This window comes from Eubalaena glacialis, chromosome 19, assembly GCF_028564815.1.
Source record: "Eubalaena glacialis isolate mEubGla1 chromosome 19, mEubGla1.1.hap2.+ XY, whole genome shotgun sequence".
Taxonomy (NCBI): domain Eukaryota; kingdom Metazoa; phylum Chordata; class Mammalia; order Artiodactyla; family Balaenidae; genus Eubalaena; species Eubalaena glacialis.
Window position 1 is genome coordinate 47,074,991 of NC_083734.1, and position 21,818 is coordinate 47,096,808.

Consider the following 21,818-nt stretch of genomic DNA (forward strand, 5'->3'; position numbering starts at 1 on the left):
ACAATTTTGTCACAAGAATAAAGATCTTCAATTCTAGTGGGAGGGCAAGTGCAACATCAGGAATAGCAGAAATGACTATTGGGACTAAATAAAATTAAGTGTTAACACATGTGACAGCATGGATGGACCTTGGGGACACTATGCTAAGTGAAATAAGCCAGTCACAAAGACAAATACTGTATGATTCACACTCACAAGGTACTTAGAGTAGTCAAATTCACAGAGACAGAAAGTAGAACGGTGGTTACCAGGTGCTGGGGTGGGGGAGGGAGAATGGAGAGTTGTTTAATGGGTACAGAGTGCCAGTTCTACAAGATGAAAAAAGTTCTGGAGGTTGATTGTATAACAATGTGAATGTACTTAACACTACTAAACTGTACACTTAAACATGGTTAAGGTGGTAAATTTCATGTTACGTGTATTCTATCCCAATTAAAACAATTTTCAAAAATTTTTATATAAAAATAGTTGTGTTACATTGTGTGTGGGGATGGTAGAGATTGTTAGTTTCCCTCCAATATCCATTCACCCCTTTTCTTTTTCTTTTTGGCTGTACCACGCAGCTCGCGGGTCTTAGTTCCCCGATCAAGGATTGAACCCAGGCCCCAGCAGTGAAAGAACCAAGTCCTAACTGCTGGACAGCCAAGGAATTCCCCATTCTCCCCTTTCCTAATGGAAAGAAATTGTAGGGACTTCCCTGGTGGCGCAGTGGTTGACAATCTGCTTGCCAATGCAGGGGACACCAATTCGAGCCCTGGTCCGGGAAGATCCCACATGGCGCGGAGCAACTAAGCCCGTGAGCCACAACTACTGAGCCCACGTGCCACAACTACTGAAGCCCGTGCACCTAGAGCCTGTGCTCCACAACAAGAGAAGCCACCTCAATGAGAAGCCCGTGCACCACAACAAAGAGTAGCCCCTGCTCGCCACAACTAGAGAAAGCCCGCGTGCAGCAACAAAGACCCAACGCAGCCAAAAATAAAAATTAATTAATTAATTAATTAAAAAAAAAAAAAAGAAATTTTAGCTGGGTGCAAGTTCACCCAGAATAAATATTACATTTCCCAACATCCTTTGCAGGCAGGTGTGGCCATGTGACTAAGTTCTGGCCAATGGATATAAATGGAAGGGTCCTTTGGGAGCCTCTTGGACTTCTTTAAGAGATTGCACCAGTGCACCCTTTACCCCACCTCTTTGTCCCTTCCTCCACTGGCTGCCAGGAGCATGGGGGCTGCCATACTGGAGCATGAAGTTGGGAGTCATGAGCTCATGGAGGTCACACCTGGTAGAGCAATAGGGTGTGAGGCCCTGGAATGGAAACAGCATATCAACCTGGATCTATCGGCACCGACTTCTGCATGAGAAATAGACTTTCATCTCCTTCGAGCCACTGCTATTTTTTTTTTTTTTGTCATTTGTACTCAAACTTCATCCTAATAAAGAGAAGGGTAGAATGAAAGATGGTGGGAACAGAAAGGACCACGAGGGTTAGAACATTCAAGGAAGGCTGTATGGGTGAGGTTGGACCTGAGCTTTCCTGATGGATAACGAACGGGCTGCAAGATGAGTAAGGCCTGGTCCATGAGTAGTGGAGGCAACGGACATTTATACCTTATCTATAGTCAGGGCCACTGCAATCAGCTGACATTCGAGGAACACTTGCCATGTGTCAGGTCAGGTGCATGAACCTTTATATTTAATCTTCACAACAGTCCTATGGTGTCAGTACTGTTATTATTATCTCCGTTTTTTCAGGGGGAGACAGCTGGTGGAGGTTAGGCGGCTCATGAAGGCTGTAGGGAGCAGTGACAGAGCGGGGTTGGTGACCCAGGCGGTTTGATCCTTAACCACGTAACTAGGCAGAGTAGAAAGGAACTCAACAGAAGCAGGATTCATGGTCATTTGTAGGGATTTGGAAAGCTCTGTGCAGGTGGTGACTTTTTTTCTGAGCCTTGAATGGGGCATGGTGGGCAGGGGCACTCTAGACTGTGGACACAGCAGAGGCAGTGGCGTGGCAGGGAGCTGGTGAGGCTGATCCAAGAGGGGTGCAGTGGGAGACGAGGCTGGAAAAGGGCTCCAACTCCACACAAAGGGCTGGAAGGAAGCCGTCTCACGGGCCTGAGAGTGTTCCCAGCAGAAAGGCTTGAATTATAGAAGACTTGGACCTGGGATGATGGGTCTTCCCATGATTATTTTTAAAAAACCAAATTTGGGACTTCCCTGGTGGTCCAGTGGTTAAGACTCCACGCTCCCAGGGCAGGGGACCCAGGTTCGATCCCTGGTCAGGGAACTAGATCCCGCATACCACAGCTAAGAGCCCACATGCTGCAGCTAAGACCCGGCAAGCCAAATAAATAAATAAATAAATAAATAATTTTAATTTTTATTACATGGGACTGAGTGAACTGATGAGGATGATTATAATTTTTGTGACTTTCTGTTTGAATTTAAAAAAAAAAAAATCCCACAAGGACTCAGAGGCAAAGAATATACAAATCAATTTTCACTGCAAAGTAAAGGAGCTGTTACAGTGGAGGATTACTGGACTGAATGTCAATATTATGACATAGTATGAGTGTGTTTCGTGTTTGGTAATTGCAATCATTGTTGCTTTTGTTGTGGTCATCCATGTACAATGCTTGGTGTCAGTCTATTTATCTCTTGTAAAAATTTTAAAAAAAATTAAAAAAATAAAAGAAAGAGAACTAAGAAATAGGTTAAAAAGTCAAAAAAAAATTTTTTAAAGCCTAATTTTTCTTGAGAAGAAAGAACTGGAAAGGTGCAACGGGGAGTAAAACATGTGAATTCCTGTCTGGATAATTAGTACTCGATGGCTTGATTCGCATGGCAGGCAGAGGAACTGGGAAAGGCTTTTTTAAAAGAAGAATTGAAAACTGCTTACAAATGTCCATGGATAGTTCCAGACCATGGATTCTGAAAACTAAAGTATTTCCAGAGAGGCTAAGGGAGGGGCCGGAATTAATTTAAGCAGAGATTGATAATAGTTTGTTTGACAGAAGGCACCCATCTGTACTCAGGGCTTGGGGGTACTTTAAATCTTGCTCCAAATGAGATTTTATTTTAAATTTAAGGGGCAAAAGAAAGGAGTTTGATAAGTGTTTGTATCATTGTTTTAATGTTGCTGCTTTATGAAAAAAAGTCTAATTACAAATAGAAATGTGTGAGTTGTGGTAGCCCCTGAGGAATAAACCACCCCTCTGACTTATGCGCTTTGGGCGTGTCTACTTGATTTGGGTAATGGTGGCCAAAGGGAAATTAACCAGCCCCTCCAGGGCACAGTCTCGCCTCGCCAATGCCACGCCCATATCAGGAAGAGAAAATGGGTAGGATGGGGGGTGGGGGAAGAGAGTTTGAGTGAGGGAAGCATCCGACTGGGGAGAAGCCTGCCCTGCAGATGGGTGGGAACCAACAGCCCCTCCCCCCACCCCGCCAGTGGGAGAAACTTTAGGTTCTGCAAAGTGCTTTTATTTTCTGTGATCACATTTTTGTGGAGTAGGAAGAGCGTCCACAAAGCGGCATTATCCTCGTTTTGCAGATAACGTGAATCCCAGAGAAGTGATGTGGTTCCTCCAGGCGGTGCAGGAATGACCCCCAACGTCAGGGAGAGGCATGTGGGTGCAGGTGTCTGAGCAGAGGACTCGTGACTGACAGGAGTGGTGTCTGATCCAGCCCCATCTGGATTGCGGGAGGGAAGGGATCAGGCAGGGACTGAAGTCTGGGGGAGCTTCCTCACCCAGTGTCTTCCTCATGCCCTTCACCCGCCCTGGGCGCCCTCCTGCACCCAGTGGACAGACCACCCCCTTCCTCCACGGGACTGTGCCCGACTGCCCACGCAGAACCGTTATATCACACCATTTGCAACCAAGCTCCCTGTCTCCACATGCATCGTTCTCATTTTTCTTTTTTAAAATATCAGAATGAAATTTTATTAAAAAAAAATCAATACCCATGACATAACCCGCAGCAGATAAATCAGAGAAGCTTACGTTTCACGGTCTGAGTGCCTTTTGCAAGGATTCCCCAGTGTCCCTTCCACTCCCTTGGCCAGAAACCTTTCTGTCATGGGGTCTCCGAAGAAGCCAGCCCCACCCTCTGGTCTGGCCAGCAGCTTTGCTCAGCAAACTTTTCTCTCCTCTCATTATACCTCTGTTCCCCAACCTGGCTGATTCCCCCCAGCCCCAGGCAGGCCAGCCTCCTACAGACTCACGCCCCTCAGCCTCAGTTCACCAGCCTCTCCAGCAGTCCCGCCCATCACTTCCTTCAACACCTGCTGCCGTGTCACCTCCTCCAAGAAGCAGGCACTTTGGAGTCAACAGTCTCTGGTCTCCTCTCACTCCTGTGTGATCTTGGGTCCATAGCATAACCTCCCTGAACCTCAGGACCTCAGTTACCTCAAGGGTAAAAATGTGGATACCGGCACCTCTTTCATGGCATTTTTGAGCTAAGAAAATTACCTAGGGTATGTAACAGCCCTTAGCACGTGCTCGGCACTAATAAGCTCTCAGTAACGCTTGATTCCTCTCTCTGGGCCTATCTGCGCCCTGCTCCTTCATCCCACCTCTCTGGGCACTTAGATGCCAGAGAGTTTATCCTGGGAACAAGCATCCTACCCCTTTCCCCTCAGTTTGGTGCATCCACGGTGGTGGGCATCGAGCTCCCCTCTAGATGGTCAGAGCTGGAATTCTGTCTGTCATGAGCACTCAGTGCATGCCCTAGGGAGATGGGACCAGAAAGGCAGAGGAAGGAAAGGAGGGAGAAGGGAAGGGAAAGAAGGAAGGGGGAAAGGGAAAAGAAGGGAATAGAGAGAGGAGAAGAAAGGAATAGAGGGAGAAGAAAGAAAGGATTCCTTCCTTTCCTCCCTGGGAGCAGGGAGGAAAGGAAGGAATCCTTTATCAGCAATAGACGTCTGGTGAATCCCACAGTGACTGGTACAGAACAGGGGCTTGAGGCACTTTGAATTGGATGGGTAGATGGATATGGTTAGATGGAGGGAAAGAAGAGAAGGAGGGAGGAGGGAGGTGGGAGGGAGGTGGGAGGGAGGTGGGAAGGAGGAGGGAAAGACGGAAGGAAGAGGGAAGGAGAGAATGTGGCGTTAGTCTGTGTTCCCCTGGTCTGGACCCCCCTTCCTGTCCAGCTCTCCTCTCCCTTGAGGCAAGATGGGGCTCGCTCCAGAGGCCCTGTGCTGCCTAGTAGGATCAGAAATGCCCCACGGCCAGGTGCAGCAAGGGGCCAGGGACAGCAGAAGAAGCTGCCAGACACAGGCAGGCTGGATATGGGCACCTGGCTGGTGAAAGACGCTTTCGCCTTCCTCCTCGGCTTTCCAACTAGCCCGCAGCTCTCTATCCTGGGGCCCTACTGAGGGGCAGGCCTGTTTAGCGTGCATGGGGCCTCCTGCCTGGCTGTAGGTGGAGAGGGAAGCAGGACAAGGGCCCTCTGGAGATTACTGGGTTTGTAAAGGCCTGTCTGGATGGATGGTCAGCTGCAGCATCTGCATGGCAGGCAGGGGGCTGGGAGCCAGCCCAGGCCTCCGTGGAGCTGCCAGAGTCCACGCTTACCTGGAAATCTCCAGGAGAACCCTTTCCCAACTGGATTCCATGGAACTCTTCAAGATGAGGAGAGGGAGGAAGGGAAATCCTTAGTCTCTAGCCCCTCCCTAGACATTCACAATGAAGTGAGTACAGTAAAGGGTCTGAGGAGTCCCATAGCAAGGGAACTGTTTAATTTGAACTCTTTGCTTCCCAAACCTTTTCCATCATGGAAACATTTTTTTTCCCCCTGCGGGCACTTAATTTACATCTTGAAGATACTAGAGTCTGTAAGATGCAGTTTGGAAATGCTGAGGTGGCCTGGGGAATAGAATTTTGGCACTGGGCTTACTGAAAGGATCATTGAGGTCCCTCTGGAAAACTCCTACCTATCCATTGAAACCCAGTTCAGATGCCCTCAGGTTCTCTGTGGTGTTTCTCTACTCCCCGCTCAGGGAGAATTAACCAGTATGTGCCCCACGATGCTCACATACCACTTTACTCTGTTCCTTTTGTGTGGAGTTGGTTGGAGTTGGCTGGTTGTTTTTCAATCTTGCTGGACAGAAAGCTCCTTGAGGGCAGGAACTACATGTTGCTCGATTTTGGTTCCCTCCTACCTGGCACGTCATAGGTGCTCAATGCACATTTCTCAATGGAATTTAGTCCAGCACCCTTGTTTTACAAAGAAGTAAGCTGAGATCTAAGGAGGAGCCAGGGCTTGGCCTGTCTTCATCAGCTGGACTTGGCAGGGTATGGGGGTGCTGACCAGGCTTCTAGGTTCCCCTGAACTTGCCTGTCTCCATCCTTGACCCTGAGCCAGTTTTCATGAGTGCTGGGTTTTCTCTACTGCATTTCTGTTCACAGTCAAGCAGGAAAAGGACTCAGGTAGGAGAAGCCGTAGCTAATACATCCACTTGATTCAGCAAATGTCAGGGTGGTCATTTCTGTTCCCACCTTAACACCCCATTAATGTCACCGGTGACTATAGGTTTGGTTTAAGGGCTAATACCCCTGACCATGGTCCTGGCCTGAGCCTGGTGGGTAGAGGATTGTGCTTCCTCTTATCCTTTTGTGTTTGAGGCTAACTTAATGTCCTGGCAGGGAGAGTAGCCATCAGTTAAATAAGCTGAGCGAGGGCACAGCATCCTGAAAGCAGGTGAGAGGTCGCCACAGAGCAGATCATCAGCACCTCACTGGGCAGGTGGCAGGGCCTGGCCTCTGTAGTGTCCCCTTCTCCACCATCTTCTTCAGGGGCCTCAGGTGGGGTGGGGGGGGGGCTGGAGCTCTGTTCCAGCCTGGTGGGGACAGGGTTGGGAGAGCAGGGGTAGGGAGCAGGGAGAGAAGGGAAAAGGGTCCTGGTGCCCTGAGAGCTGATGCCACCTCCTAGGTCCAGCCCTGCCCACCTACTGCAGTGGGCTGACTTCTGGCCTTTATGTTTGTGTCCTCAGCATATGGCCTTGTCCCTCCGTGGGGTTCACAAGCAGGGTATAGGTTCCAGGCGATGAAGGCAGAATCTTATCTTGGACCAATTAAATAATTATGGAGTGGGTACTTTTTGTACTGATGCCTGGAGGTGGGAGCGGGGCACAACGGAAGTGCCAGAGGTAGTTTCCTTTTAGGGAGCTTAGCGTCGAGTTACCCCAGACATGCCTCTGGACTTTTTCTAGGGCTCAGCAGCTGGGAGGGATCCTGCAAGGGCAGATGATCAGGTGTCAGCCTGGGGTAGGACAGCAGGATGGGGTGAGGGGAAGGGTATCAAGGGAAAGAGGACTGGACTTCCAGAATAGCCATGTGCCTTTGGTGAAGGAGTAGGGCAACAGGACACCCATGTCTCTGGAGGAATCTTACCCTCACACCCCCACTAGGATAACTCTGAGGCACGCACCCCACACAGGCTCCCCAGGTTCCTCAGTGGGATTAAGCTCCAGTCACCACAGGGGTTACTTGCTCAGCTTCCTTCCCTTCCATCTCACTTCCCCACTCCCCTACTAGAGCTTCCTGGGATCATCCTCCAAATAAATTACCTGCTCTAAATCCTTAGCCCAGGGTCTGCCTCTGGGAAAACCCACCCTAAGACAGTGTAAATTTTGCAATCTATCTGGAGGATGATTTGGCAATAATCAAAATTATACATTTGGCAAGTTTCAAAATTATAAATGCACATGTTCATGGGCCATGGACATGACATTTATCCTGTAGATATACTCTTATAAATGCCAAAAGATTTATGAACAAGGTTATTTTTTGGCAGCACTGCTGATAAGAGCCAGAGATGAGAAACATCTAAATATCCATCACTGGGGACAAGATAAGTAGATCACGGTTCATCTAACACATGGAATATTATGCAGCCATAAAAAGGAATGAATGGGGACACTCTTTATGGGCTGATTTAGAACAATCTCCAAGATAAATTAAGTGGAAGAAAGCAAGGTACAGAAAATCATGTTTGTATGAAACAAAATCATGTTTGAAACAAAAAGAATATACAGCCATAATTGCTTGTTTATGTAGATAGACAGGCCATCTCTGTCAGGAAACTGATAACCGTGGAGCCTCTGGAAAGAGGAATTAGGAGGCTGAGAGCAGGGAAGGGAGGGAAATTTTCAGGATATATCCTGTGCACCTTTTGATTTCTGCATCATGTGCAAGTTCTGTGGTAGCTATTAAAAAAAATATATATATATATACACACACACACACACACACATACAACTTAAAAATAATTGTAAGGAATAACCATATACCTGGATGCCTGATCACAGAGTTTTCCTATAATGATCAACCCAATTTTAACTCGTCTCAGGAAAGTGGAACCCATGGCCAGCGGCGTTCAACCTTCCTTTTCTCATTTAGCTTTCCCATAAGGTGGTTCTGCATCATTAGTCCACGTTCCTAAATAAGGAAAGTAGGCCTGAGTCCAGTCTTCCCCCAAGATGCTGAGAGTCCAAGCCGCCCTTCCCCTACCCCTTACCTGGGATGACAGAAGCTTCCTAAATCTTCCTGACACAGGGAAGTTTGCAGCCCTTCCTTTATTGAGCTGTTTGAAATGCAGATTGCTCTCTTTGGAGAGGATGACGAGAGGCAGGGGGCTAGAGAAAACGACCTCTCCACATGAGCTCCTTGTGGGCAGGTGCCATGTTCTATTTCTATATTCCAGAGGCTTGGTGCAGCACTTGGCACATTTGTTGAGTGGATGGATGGATGGATGGATGTCTTTTTGCCCCAGAATTCCAGGTATGGAGGAACAAAGGGGAAAAGTACCCCCTCCTAGGATCCTAGGTCAGTAAGCAGAGCTCTGGAGTTGAAAACATTCTGCTTAAAATTCTAGTTTTGCTCCTCTGGCTGCCATGTGACCTTAGGTTAGTCTCTTCACCTGAGCCTCAGTTTCCTTATCTATGCAATATGCAGTGGACACAGAGTCCTCCTCTGCAGAGGATTAAATAAGATTCTGTCCAGGTGCCCCCAGTGTGCCTGGCACAGAGTGGGCTCTGCTAGGTGTTTGCTCTCCACCCCCCCCCCATTTTGGCCGAAGAACAACCAGCACCAAGACCAGACATTGTTGCCTCTGCCTGCATCAATCACTCTCATGTCAAGGGGGTCCTCCTTCTCTCTAACTGACCCATCCTACTATAACCCAAGTCTGCAGCTTCCTGTACTGTGGTCCATGAGCAAGAGGGAAAGCTGTCAGCATGGTCCCTACAGGAGGCTTTTCCAGATCTGAAGTCACAAAGAAAGTCAAGGTTGAGTCTTGTTGACTGTGGGCGCAGCAGCCCCAGCCCCTCCTGCTTGGCCCGTCTGTTTTAACTTCTCTACTTCCTCCTGGGCTCAAGGACTCTTCGTGCAAGGTCAGCTGAGGATTGCCCAGGGTTCCAGGGCACAGCACCTGCCCCTTCTCCACCCCACTCCCTTCCCATCCACCCAAGGAATCGACAAATAGCTCAGATTCCCAGAGCTAGGAGATTGAACCCGGGCATGGAGCTGACGAGTTGCATTTTACAATAAATCTCCGCAATTAGACCCTTGCAAACATCTTCACTGTCGCTTCCCTGATATACGGCAGGGAATGAGCTTAATGTCCCTGGCAACCAATTCTTGGACTAAAAATAGTTAGCTTGTGGGTTCACCTTTCCTTGTTTAACATCCTATCTCTGCTGGGGCCATGGAGGGAGTGAGACTGGGGTCTGGGTCCTTCCCTGGAGCTGGGCCGGGTGTTAAGGGTTAACCCAGCTTTAACTAATGTGACTGCCAAGGAATTAGCCAGCAGGGCAGGGGCGGGGCCGCCTTCTCTAAGGGAGGGGAGCCAGGCTGCGCTGTTTTATTTTAAGTGTGCAGGCTTTCTGAGTAGGCAGCTACCTTCCCAGAGGACTCGTTAGTTGGCCTTCTGAAATACCACCTCTTCCTTCACCCTCACACTCCCACGCACCCCCCAGCAGACACCACCATTCAGTGGACCAAGAATGGGTTCGAACCCACTGTGTCACCTTGGCCTGGTCCCTTCTCTCCGGTTTGCTGTTTCCTCATTTGCAGAAGGAGGGATTAAATGAATCCATCTGTTTATGTATTGGATTTTCAGATATCGTGGACTCACAGTTTCCAGTATTTTGTCCCCAATGTCCTCACAAACATCAAGGTTCCTGAAATGCCAACACCTCAGTGTGCAAACTCCCTCAGGGACCATCAGGCAGATGGTACTAATTTTTCCCCTGGAGGGAGAAAAAAAAAACAACTTTAACATTACCTTTAAAGTCCTGTCCAGAGCTAAAAATTCTAAAATCCCTTTGTCTTAGAGCCACTTGCCAATAGTAAAACACCAACTATCCCCATAAAACAGCTTGTTCATGAAGTCTTATCAGTCAGTCACATCTTAGTATAAATCAGTCTATAAAGTCCTTTCCTGGAAGAGGAGGAGGAGCATGGAGTCTTGGGGTCCCTCATGGGGCTGTTAGGATACTGAAAGCCTCACCCGGCTCCCCACCACCCCCTATGAGAAGCCCCCATGTGGAAGCCAGGGGCCTCCACCAGCTGTGGCCCCAGCCCACCTGTCTAACCTCAGGACCTCCCAGTCACGCTCTGCTCCAGGGTCACAGGACTCCCTGGAGTAGACCAAGCACAGTCCCACCACTGGGCCTTTGTTCACAATGGTGCCTCTACCTGGAATGCCATTTCCCCTTCTCCCCTCTGTCCCCACACCACATTTCTCGGTTGGTGGAAACCCTACCCATTTTTGAAAGTACAAATGCCTTTTGTGAAGGCATTCCCTGTCCCATGGCGAAAATGAGTCCCTCAGGGTCCCTCTTCTACCGGCATTTGGAACCCTGCAGTATTAGAGACAGAAGAGCCTTAGGGACCATCTACACCAGCATTTCCCAAAGTACTTCGACTGTGACCAATTATAAGAAATCCACTCCGTGTTGTGACCCAACACACACATAAAACATACATAAGTGCACATATGCACACAATGAATACATGTATACACTCAACTATAGACACATGTAAACACACACAGATACAAAATACACACATGTACACATACCCATGTCTTTTTTTTCTTTTTTTTTTTTTGGTTGCATTGGGTATTCGTTGCTGCATGCACTAGACTCTCTCTAGTCGTGGCGAGCGGGGGCTACTCTTTGTTGCAGTGCGTGGGCTTCTCATTGCGGTGGCTTTTCTTGTTTCAGAGCGTGGGCTCTAGGGCGCGCTGGCTTCGGTAGTTGCGGCTCGCAGGCTCTAGAGCGCAGGCTCAGTAGTTGTGGCGTGCAGGCTTAGTTGCTCTGCAGCATGTGGGATCTTCCCGGACCAGGGATCGAACCTGTGTCCCCTGCATTGGCAGGCAGATTCTTAACCACTGCGCCACCAGGGAAGTTCCCTCATTTCTTTATGTACTACTTATCTCTACTATGTGCAATGCTCTGATTCTGATATAGTTGCTTTCCTTTTTTTTTTTTTTTGAATGGTGGTTCTGACTCACTAAATTTATTTCACCATCTTGTAATGGATTGCAAAACTACAGTTTAGAAAATGCCGACCTAGTTGAACTCCTTATTTTACAAATAGAATTACCAAAGTCCAGAGAGAGGAAGGGACTAGCTCGAGGTCACAGAGCTGGCTGGCGGCAAGACCCAGACCAGACTGCAGTTCTGTTGGCTTCACAGGGGCGACCTCTCCTCTCACACAGGTTGCAGCTGTTCCTGCAAGACTATAAATCCAGGAGGAAGAGGGCGGTGTCCCCAGCCCCCCCAGCCCCTCCCCCTGTAAAGGTCTCATCCATAGCAGGTGCCTAATAAAGGGCTGCATTGGAATAATGATGAGAAAGTGTTTGGGAAGTCAACGACGGCCCTGATGGAGCGAGGGGTTAATAAATGCAGCAGCCTCGGCTTGGAGACCAGGTCAGCTTTAGCTCATTAGTGGCGCTGGGCTTTCCCAGGGTTTCGGAATGCTGAAATTCGCGGGGGGAGCAGAAATCCCGCTGCTGAGTTGGGGTGGAGGTGGGGAAGCGAGGAGGGAAGGATGGAAGCGGGGTGGCGCCCCATGGGGAGGGGATTTTGGAGGGACGGTGGGCGGTGGCGTGGTGTCAGGGCGCCAGCGAGCGGGGCTGCGGCTCATTGAAAATCTGAACAAGCTCCAGAGAGAATGGAACTCAGTCTCCTTCTGCCTCGTCTCCTCCTGTCATTCTGGGAGAAGTGGCTCAGCTCAGAAGGTCGGAGAGGCGAGGCAGGGATGTGGAGAGGGAGAGATGAGAGAAGGCGAAGACGCAGAAATGAGCAATTTGGACACAGTTAATATCAGAGGTGACGCTGCTCAGGGAGCCACTTGAGGCTTCCCACAGCCCCTTCCCCCTCCACTGCCACCCACACTCCACCCCCCCCAGAGCTCAGCCACCCTGGGAACGGAGGTACCAGTGGCTCATCCACCCACCAGAGCGCCCCCCTCCCCAAGTCCGTGGGCCTTGTGGGAAATCAGAGCTGGGGGCTGGGCAGCCTGGGAGGGACGAACACTCATTCACTGACCACATGAGCCACGTTCTCGGCCTGAGATAGACTTGGAGTCTGCGAGCAGAGCCCTCAGGAGTCATCCGGGCCCACCTCCTGTGTACCTACACCCCTGTGTACCTGTGATCAGCACAGGATAGAAAAGGAGACAAGTAGGGTGACCTGGCAGGAGCAGGGGCCTGGCCACTGGTTTATTCATTCATTTGACAAGTATCTAGAGTTCCTGCTGTGTGCTGGGCCCAGGGCTAGGTGCGCTGGAGTGGACTTGTCAACAAGGCATAGAGCCGAGGGTGGAGCAGGGAAAGCAGACTCTGGGCAGGGCTGTTTTGAGTGGCCAGGGGAAGACCAAAGAGCTGGCCTGGGGTACTGGTGAAGGCTTCCTAGAGGGGGTAAGGTTTAAGGTAAAATTTCCAGAGTCCAGATGAGGAGTTGACATGTGACAGGTGGCCTGGGGAGTGCCTCGTGTCTGCGGTTTGGTGGGGTCTCCTCAGCCCTGTGTCTCAGCCTCAACTTTGCAGCACTGGGAACTTTGTTATTTTAGCTGCCTCCAATGGGACAGAGCTCAGTGGGACTGACTCACAATAAACAAACCTTCCAGAGACTGAGTCATACATCAAAATGCCAGTTTGTTTTTCTGTAATGGAAGTATATTTGGCAAACTAAGCCTCACTGGCAGCCTACTTTAGGACTAGAGACTCATAGTGTGAGTCTCAATGCTACATCACACCAACTAAGGAACTTGGGCAAACCTGTAATCCTCTATGAGTCTTGGTCTCCTCATCTGAAAATAGGGATAATCATGGCTACTTAGGGTTGTGGTGAGTATTAAGTGCACTATTGCATGTAAAAGTGCCTCATTTCTCTGTAAGAATATCTATACATGGGTTAGTGATTTCTTAAATTTGTATTTATCTTTTAATAGATGGTAAACGCACTTGGTACAAAAGTCCAAAGGTACCAATGGATTTAAACTGACAAATGAGCCTCCTCCCTGCTCCCCACCCCTGCCTCAATCCTCAGCTACCCAGTTCCCCTCATTGGAAACAAAACAAATAATTATCATGACTTAAAAAAATTTTTTTAAGTCAAAAAAATTATGACTTTTTTTCAAAAATATTTTTGTTATATTATAAAAGTAACTCATGGATTTAAAAATAATCCAGAGAGAACACAAGGGAATACAATGAATACTTTTTCTTTCTCCCAAGCCACCCAAGCTCACACCCCAGAAGTAACTATGGTCGATCGTCTTGTGTTCCTTTAAAGGATAACAATTATTGCTTGTTCCCAATGCACCTTTCAAAGGAGGGTCTGCACAGGAGAGGTTACAAATGAGAACGTGCTGGATTAGTCAGGAGGTGGGCAGAGGTGGTAGGAAGTTCTCAGGAGACGTTTCTGTCAATTTAGGGCCGTGGAATGAATTGCCTTTCTCCACTCCGGGGAGATTTATCATCCATCCACCCACCCACCCACCTACCTACCCATCCATCCATCCAACCCTTACCAGCTGGACCCTCTGCTAGGTGCCGTGGGGAATACAAGGATGAATGAGTGAAGTATGCTCTCCTCTCTTGCATCATCAGTGGGACAAAAGACTTAGATCCATGGATTTATACAAGTCTGAAAGGGACAGGAGTGGTACCTTAATATACCACCTGCCACCACTACCCTTTCATAAACAAGGAAACTAAGATCCAGAGAAGAAATGTGACTTGCCCAAAATCACACAGCAAGTAAATGGCTGGGCCAATGCTGAGAGGCAAGTCTGGGGACACAACCCTATGTAAGACGGGAACTGATGGAGGAGAGAAGTGGGCCTGGAGTGGCAGTCCAGGAGAGAGTCTAGCTGTCCTAGAGAGGGTCAGGGCACTCCAGGCAGCCAGCAGAGCTTGAGGAAAAGTGCCAAAGCAGGGAGCTTGGCAGTGTCCAGGATTCATTCTGGCTCCCTCAGGATGTTTACAGGGGAGGACCCAGAGCAAGGCGGGGAAGGTAGGTTGGGCAGGGATTCCTTGTCCAGCGAGAGGGGCTCATCCTTGGGAATTCAGCAGCCACGGGCCCAGACCCCTAGAGCACCTCTGCAGTTGTGTAGTGCATAGCTGTCTTCCTCAGCACAGCTAGAGAGGAATGGGCAAAGCCTGGCCTTGCTGCTCTTTGTCCTGGACCCCTCCACCTCTTGCCCTCCCCTGCCCCATGACAATATCCTTCCAGTGAGGTTTGGGGAGACCCTCAGTTCTCCTCCTGACACCTCTACCAACCACACCTCCAGTTGGATGCCCTCTGCTGTGGTCTCTGCTCGTTTGTTTTGGGTTGTCTCACATCCCTCCTTCACCCTTTGCCCTCTTGGTCCAGTCAGACCCCCTGGGGAGGCCTCACCATCCCTCCAGTTCGCTAGGGTTACATGCAGAAAAAGACTCATTGTGCAATCACATTTGCAAACTCAGCTTCTGAGCAGCCTGCCTCGATCAAGGACTTAGCAGGGAAATGAATGGCCCACCTGAATCTAGATAAACGAGAAGGGTTTGTTAAAGGGACTGTTTACAACAATTTGCACAAAATGGGGAAACCACAGGGTTTCCTGTAGTTAACCACATGCAGTATCTTGGGGGACAGGGGAAGGTTACCAGAACCCTGAAGGAGAGTCATGGAGAGAGGCTGCCATGAGAGCTTGGGGACCCTCAGTCAAGGGACATAGCTAGCCCATGGCCTCCCCACAGGGAGAGAGCTGGTGGGTTAAATACCCCAACTCATGCTCCTCCCTTCCTCTCATCTTCAGCCGGAGCTTCCTATTGGCTAAATCCAACTGGAAGTGGGAGGGTGAGGAAGCCCATTGGTGCACTTCACACCAGTCAGCCCTGGAGTGCACAGCAGGTAGGGAAAGGTGGAGGGTGGGTGTAGAGGGGCGATTGGGAGATCCCTTGCACAGCCACCATGGCCTCCTTCATCTCTGACACCCCTGCTCCTCCTTTGTGCCCTCCCGAGTCCTACCAGGCTCTGTTTCCTGTGAATGGATCACCTACCTGTCTCACAGGCAATTTCCCCTCTTTCTCCCCTCTTCTGCCTCATGACTCAGGAGCCCTCTGTGCTTCTTTCCCACGTGGCCTGCTGGTAGGACCCAATAACTTCAGCCTTTATCACCCCTTTCCCCTGACCACATCGAGATGGAAACGTCTGGCCAGCTGCAGGCCAGTCCTCTCGTGCAGTAGGGACTCGGGAAGGAGCGAGCGTGAGACCTTCCTCTGGAACAAGCTGCTGCTGTGTGTGCACTGGGCTGAGCCCTGGTCAGCACTTCTTTGGCTCAGGCATGACTGGAGGTGCTGGCTCCCACCCAGCTGAGCCACTGGGGCTTGGCCAGATGGCAGCCAGCAAAGCTGAGGCTGGTTCTGAGCCACAGGCCTGGCTTTGGAAATCAGGCAATGAGTGGCCCACGGAGGCTGCATACCATAGGCACCTCAGGGCAGGGGTGGCATGGCCCGGCCCCCAGCTCAGCTGTGGCTCACTAAACCTAGGCCTCAGGTCTTCCTGAGTCTTACAGGGGCTGTGGGGCATCAGCTGGGCCTGAGGAAGGCTGTGTGGTACAGTGCAGAGCACAGGAGGCTGAGAGGCAGGAGACTGGGCTCTGTCCAGCTCTGCCCTGACACAGCTGGTCTTGGAAAAATTTCTTCTCTCCTGGGCAGAACCCTTTTCCCAAAATGAGATCTCCCGTAGAACTCCAGTATATAAAACTGGTTCAAACAAAAGTGCAGCCTCAGAGCCCCCTAGCCAGTCTCCTTACCATCACTTTCTCCCCCCACCCCATCTCCAGCATCAGTCCTTGGAGCATCTTTTTTAAATCTTGGGGTTGCACAGAAAATGATTTGGAAACCCTGGCCAATATACTCCCTGAGAGGTCTCAGACAGCTCTCACGTGCTGTGAATCTTCAAATACATAAAAATAGACAAGGACTTCCCTGGTGGTCCAGTGGTTAAGGATCCGCCTGCCAATGCAGGGGACACGGGTTCGAGCCCTGGTCCGGGAAGATCCCACATGCCGCGGAGCAACTAAGCCCGTGTGCCACAGTTACTGAGCCTACGCTCTGGAGCCTGCGAGCCACACTACTGAAGCCCGCGCGCCTAGAGCCCGTGCTCCGCAACAAGAGAAGCCACCACAATGAGAAGCCCACGCACCACAACGAAGAGTAGCCCCCGCTCTCTGTAACTAGAGAAAGCCTGCATGCAGCAACGAAGACCCAACGCAGCCAAAAATAAATAAAAACTAAATAAATAAATTTATATAAAAAAAGAGACAAAATGTTACCATAACCTCCCATGTGCCCATCACCCAGATTCAATAATTAACAACTCATGGCCAGCCTTGTTTTGTCACTATCCCCACCTGCTTTCTCCCTTCCTGTATTACTTCAAAGCAAATCCCAGACACCATGTCATTTCACCTGTAACTATTTCAGTTTGTGTCTCTAAAAGATTAGGACTCATTTTAAGTATACAACCACAATGCCATTATCACACTTTAAAATATCTAATCAGAATTCATATTTCCAGTTGTTTATTTATAGGGTTTTTGTTTGTTTATAGTTTGTTAGAATCAGGGTCCAAATGAGGTCCACATATTGCAGTTGGTTGATAGGTCTCTCTTTGTTTTGTTCTATGAATTGTAAGTGGCCAGTGAAAGTCAGGGTGGTCAGTTTTTGTGGGCTTCTCTGGGGGCAGTGAAGACATTCCCAGGAAACTTGAGGGAGAATCTGTTCAGTCCTGAGCCTCTAACGGAAGAGGCGGGAAAGAGTGAAAAGGCCAGACTGAGGTTCAGTTCTGTGGTTTCCCACCAAGAAGCTGTAACTGTCTGTTTGCAGGGGGTGGGGGGGCGGTGAGGTCAAACCCCAGAAGAGAGGGTGCCTCACCAGTGGTGTGAAGGACTCAGAAGAATATGGATGCCTACAGAGTCTTCTGCCCTGGAGGCAGGAGCCTGGGGTCTAATCCACTCGTAAAACTGACCATTAACTGAGAACATTTCCTTTAGCATCTCCTGAGACACAGGACTTTGCCAGAGGCTGAGACTGCTGAGATGAATGGGGAAAGTCTGCCCTCCAGGAACTCATAGCTCTTCAGGGAAACAGATAACATTGTATATTTAACCTCTAGACTTCAATTAGTGATCTGTAAAATGGAAATAATAGCTCCTTACTTATTAGACCAGCAGGATTCTATGAGAACCTTCCTAGTTATAAATGAGATTTTATGAATAGGAAAAAAGGGACAAACTATACCTATAAAAGAGGTGGAGGGGAGGGAGGGCAGGGTGCTAACCTGGTGGAGGGATGAGGAACATTCATGAAAACCCCAGAGTCCTCAAGTCCTGGCTTTACCAACTATCAGCTGGGTGGCCTTAAGCAGGATGCCCCCACCATTGGTGTTACCCCAGTGTCTTCCCTGGGGCCTCAGTGTTTTGGAAACGATGGAATTCAGGAAGTGTAGAGTGGGAAACCCTTGCTCTCTGGTGATTCTCAGAGTTATATGTCTGGGTTTGGATCGTAGCCCCATGGAAAGCCAAGGTTTCTGCTGTCCATGGTACCAAACTCTTGTCTAGGTTTCAGTGCCTCAACCTCAGCACTGTGGGTGTGTTGAAAGAGATAATTCTATGCTGTGGAGGCTGTCTTGCACTTTGTAGGATGTGTAGTGGCATACCAGGCCTCTACCCATGAAATGTCAGTAGCTTTCCCTCAATTGGGAAACCAAAAATGTCTCTAGTCTTTGCCAAACATCCTCTGGGAGACAGAAGCACTCCCAGCTAAGCACCACTGGTCTAGGCTAAAGGGATGCTATTTCTCTGTAAAGATATGTGATATGTGCCCTTCCTTTCGACTCCACACTTCTGACTGGTGCCTCTGATCTGTTTTCACTTCCAGAATGTTCCCAGGGTGTCAACACTTCTTTTTTCAGTGCACCTTTCAAAAGTTCTTTTCGGGACTTCCCTGGCAGTCCAGTGGTTAAGACTTCGCCTTCCAGTGCAGGGGTGTGGGTTTGATCCTTGGTTGGGGAGCTAAGATCCCATATGCCTCGGGGCCAAAAAACCAAAAAACATAAAACAGAAGCAATATTGTAACAAATTCAATGAAGACTTTAAAAATGGTCCACATAAAAAAAACTTAAAAAAAAAAAAGTTCTTTTAAAAACAAACAACTTCAATGGCCCTCTTGGCCACACTTAATGCATGCAAAAATATGATAATTGTGCCCAAGGTAAGCACATTTGCCCTTGATTGATACAGACTCAGTCTTGGGAGGAGGAGCGGGTAGGTCACCTGATGAGCCTCTGTGACCTAGCGGCCCACCTAGCAGACAGCGTCTGCGGTCACCATCAGGCTCTGTCGTGTAGCTTGCCTTTGCTCCTCCCTTTTTTCTGTCCACTGGGGAAAGACTGGTCCTAGAACATCATTTTTCTGGAGCCAGGGCCTCCTCTAGGTGATATCACAGCTCCCTGCGGGTCTAGGCTCAGGTCACCCCTCCACAGTACACTGGGAAATACCTGAAGCAAGAGCTGAGGTCATGGGGCTGGAATCCTGCCGTGTGACCCTGGGCAAGCTATCAACCTCTGAACTCATCTGTAAAGTGAGGCTATTAATACCTCCTCCGCAGGGTTGTTATAAGGATTAAATGAGAAAATATTTGTGAAAGAGCTGTGTGGCACAAACTGCCCCACACATCCTAATTCGCATTGTTATTATCTGTTGTTCTAAACGAGAGAATGAATACTATCACCCAGTCACTGCACCCCCATCACTTCTCCCCATCAGACCAGTCTCCTCCCCTGTTCCATACTTGTGCCTCTGGCTGTATCTCTAAGGGACCCTCCTGCCTTGAAGGTCTCCTTCTCTCTTCATCTGTCCACATCCACTTCCTTCAATATCCAACTCCTGGGACTTCCCTGGCAGTCCAGTGGTTAGGACTCCAAACTTCCACTGCAGGGAGTGCGAGTTCGATCCCTGGTCCGGGAACTAAGATCCCACAAGCCTTACGGTATGGCAAGTGCTGGGTAGATCTAGGTGGATGATGACAATAATTTATAAGATTTTAATAATAAAAACAGCTAACACTTTTGAAGCACTCACTATGTGCCAGGCACTGCAGTAAGTACTTTACATGAATGAGCTCATTTATTGAGTGCCAGCAGGCTACATGGAATTGAACATCTGCCTCTCTGCTTCCAGATCCCAGCACAATATCACTTACCCGGTAGACCTTCCCCATTGGCCCCGAGCAGAATTAATATGTCTCCCTCCATGCCCATGATGCCTGGTTTATTACTGACCTAATTTCACTAGCTTTTAATTATTCATCAGAGTGGCTGTCTCCTCTTCCGGTCTGAACATCTTGAGGGCTAAGGCCCTGTTATATTCATCTTTATTAGCTTCGGCATCCAGTGGTGACTGGCATATAGTTGCTGCTCATTAAATGTTTGTTGAATGAAGGCACAGATGAATTGAGTAATTAACACCATCTCCCACAATGTTCATGCGATTCTATAAGCTGCTCCCTCCATGAGGCCATTTTCAGAAGCATTCTAGTGCTATCCAAGCATGATCTGCCTGCAAACTATTTGTTGCCAGCTGTGACAAGGTAGGTGCAGAAATTGAGAGTAAGCATGTAAAAAATTTTAAGTAATTTTAGAGTAGTTTTAGGTTCATTGGATCTAATAATTTTAAAAATTGGGCTTTTCTTTTGTATGTCTTTATTTTTTTTCTTGCTTTTGCTTGGTTTAATTTTTAAGTCATGAGATCAGAAATTGTAATAGATTACAGTTACTGAGCTCTTATTATGTTCTGAATATTAGGCTTGTATGTCTTTATTTTTATTTTCTAATAATTCATTCCCACTATATTTTGCAATGGTATCATTCTGCAACAGATTAGAAATTTAAAAATCAAGAACTGGTTCTTCATCACCAGTGGTCTGAGAAATACAGTTCCAGACCATCGACCTCACTGGGATGCCCATGGTTAAGCCAACGGCAGAGGGGACATACTCAGCCCTCTCTCGCTGGGTCCCACCCATCACGACTTATTCTCATGTCTGTTTCTCCTACTGTTTGGAAGGACGTGGAATTGTCTTTTAATCCTGTTTGGATTCCTCATTATTTCTCCTTTCTTCCAAATCTGGCAGGTTCAATGGATGAAAGCTGACTCTGGTCTGGGCTTGGACAGGAAAAGGAGAGGGCAAGGGAGGGGCCCGAAGAGAGTTTGGGAAGGGTCTGGCTGGGAAGAGGATGCTGGGATGGAGCAGAAGGTGGTCCTGAGGAGGGTTGGAGAGGCTGCTAAGGAGACCACCCTGAGCCATCAAGGCTGGTTGGCTGGAGCGGCTGGGGCTGATGGGGGGGAAGGGCAGCGAAGGTGCTTGAAGGTGGAAGGAAGCAATTTCAGGACAAATGAAAGGGGATGTGGAATCCTTTTACAGAAGGAGTGTTAAACCTGAGGCTTTCATAACCCCCCTGAGGTGGTCAAGGCCAAAACTATAAATAAGTAGGTCATGGAGTGATACAGAAGGCCCCCTCCTCCCACCCAGGGGTGGGGGCAGTGTGGAGGTTAAGTCAGTGATATCAACACAATCAATTGGATGGGGAGAGAAAGGGGGATGAAATGTGCCATCTGCAGATGCCCCTTTAGAGAGAGAAGGTCTGAATCCCAGGCCAAAAAGGCTGGAAGAGCAAGACTTGATTACAGCCTGATCGATGGCATTAGCATATTTAAAGATCACATCAAGGAGAGAATAAAGGGGCTCAGAAAGAGGAAATGGTGTTTATTAAGCAGAGAGAAACAGAATCTGGAAATCTGGAGCTGTCTGGTCCTTGGAGAGCCAGCTCCAAGGTCAAGCAGGGCTGGGGAGAAAGGGCTCTGCAGGGCCTGGGCAAACTTCCCTTAGGACCCGCCAGCTTCTTCTCCTCTGATTCCACAGTCCATCGCTGCTGTGACTTTCTAATCGAGAATTCAGCTTTCCATAAAGAACTGCCTAGAGGGAGGGACCACTCTGCCCATTTGAGCATCTGGTTCATTCGGTGATGGTTATGATGATGATGATGATGATGGTGGTGGTGGTGGTGATGATTACAGCTAACCTTCACTAAGCCCTTGCTACGTGCCAGGCACTGTTCCAAGCCATTTACAAATATTAACTTGTTTAAACCACCCAACCTGTGAGGTAGGTAGTCCTACCTCCATTTTATAGATGAGAAATTTGAGGCAGTGTTAAATAATTTTCCAGGTTTATACAGCTTGTAAGCGGAACAGCCT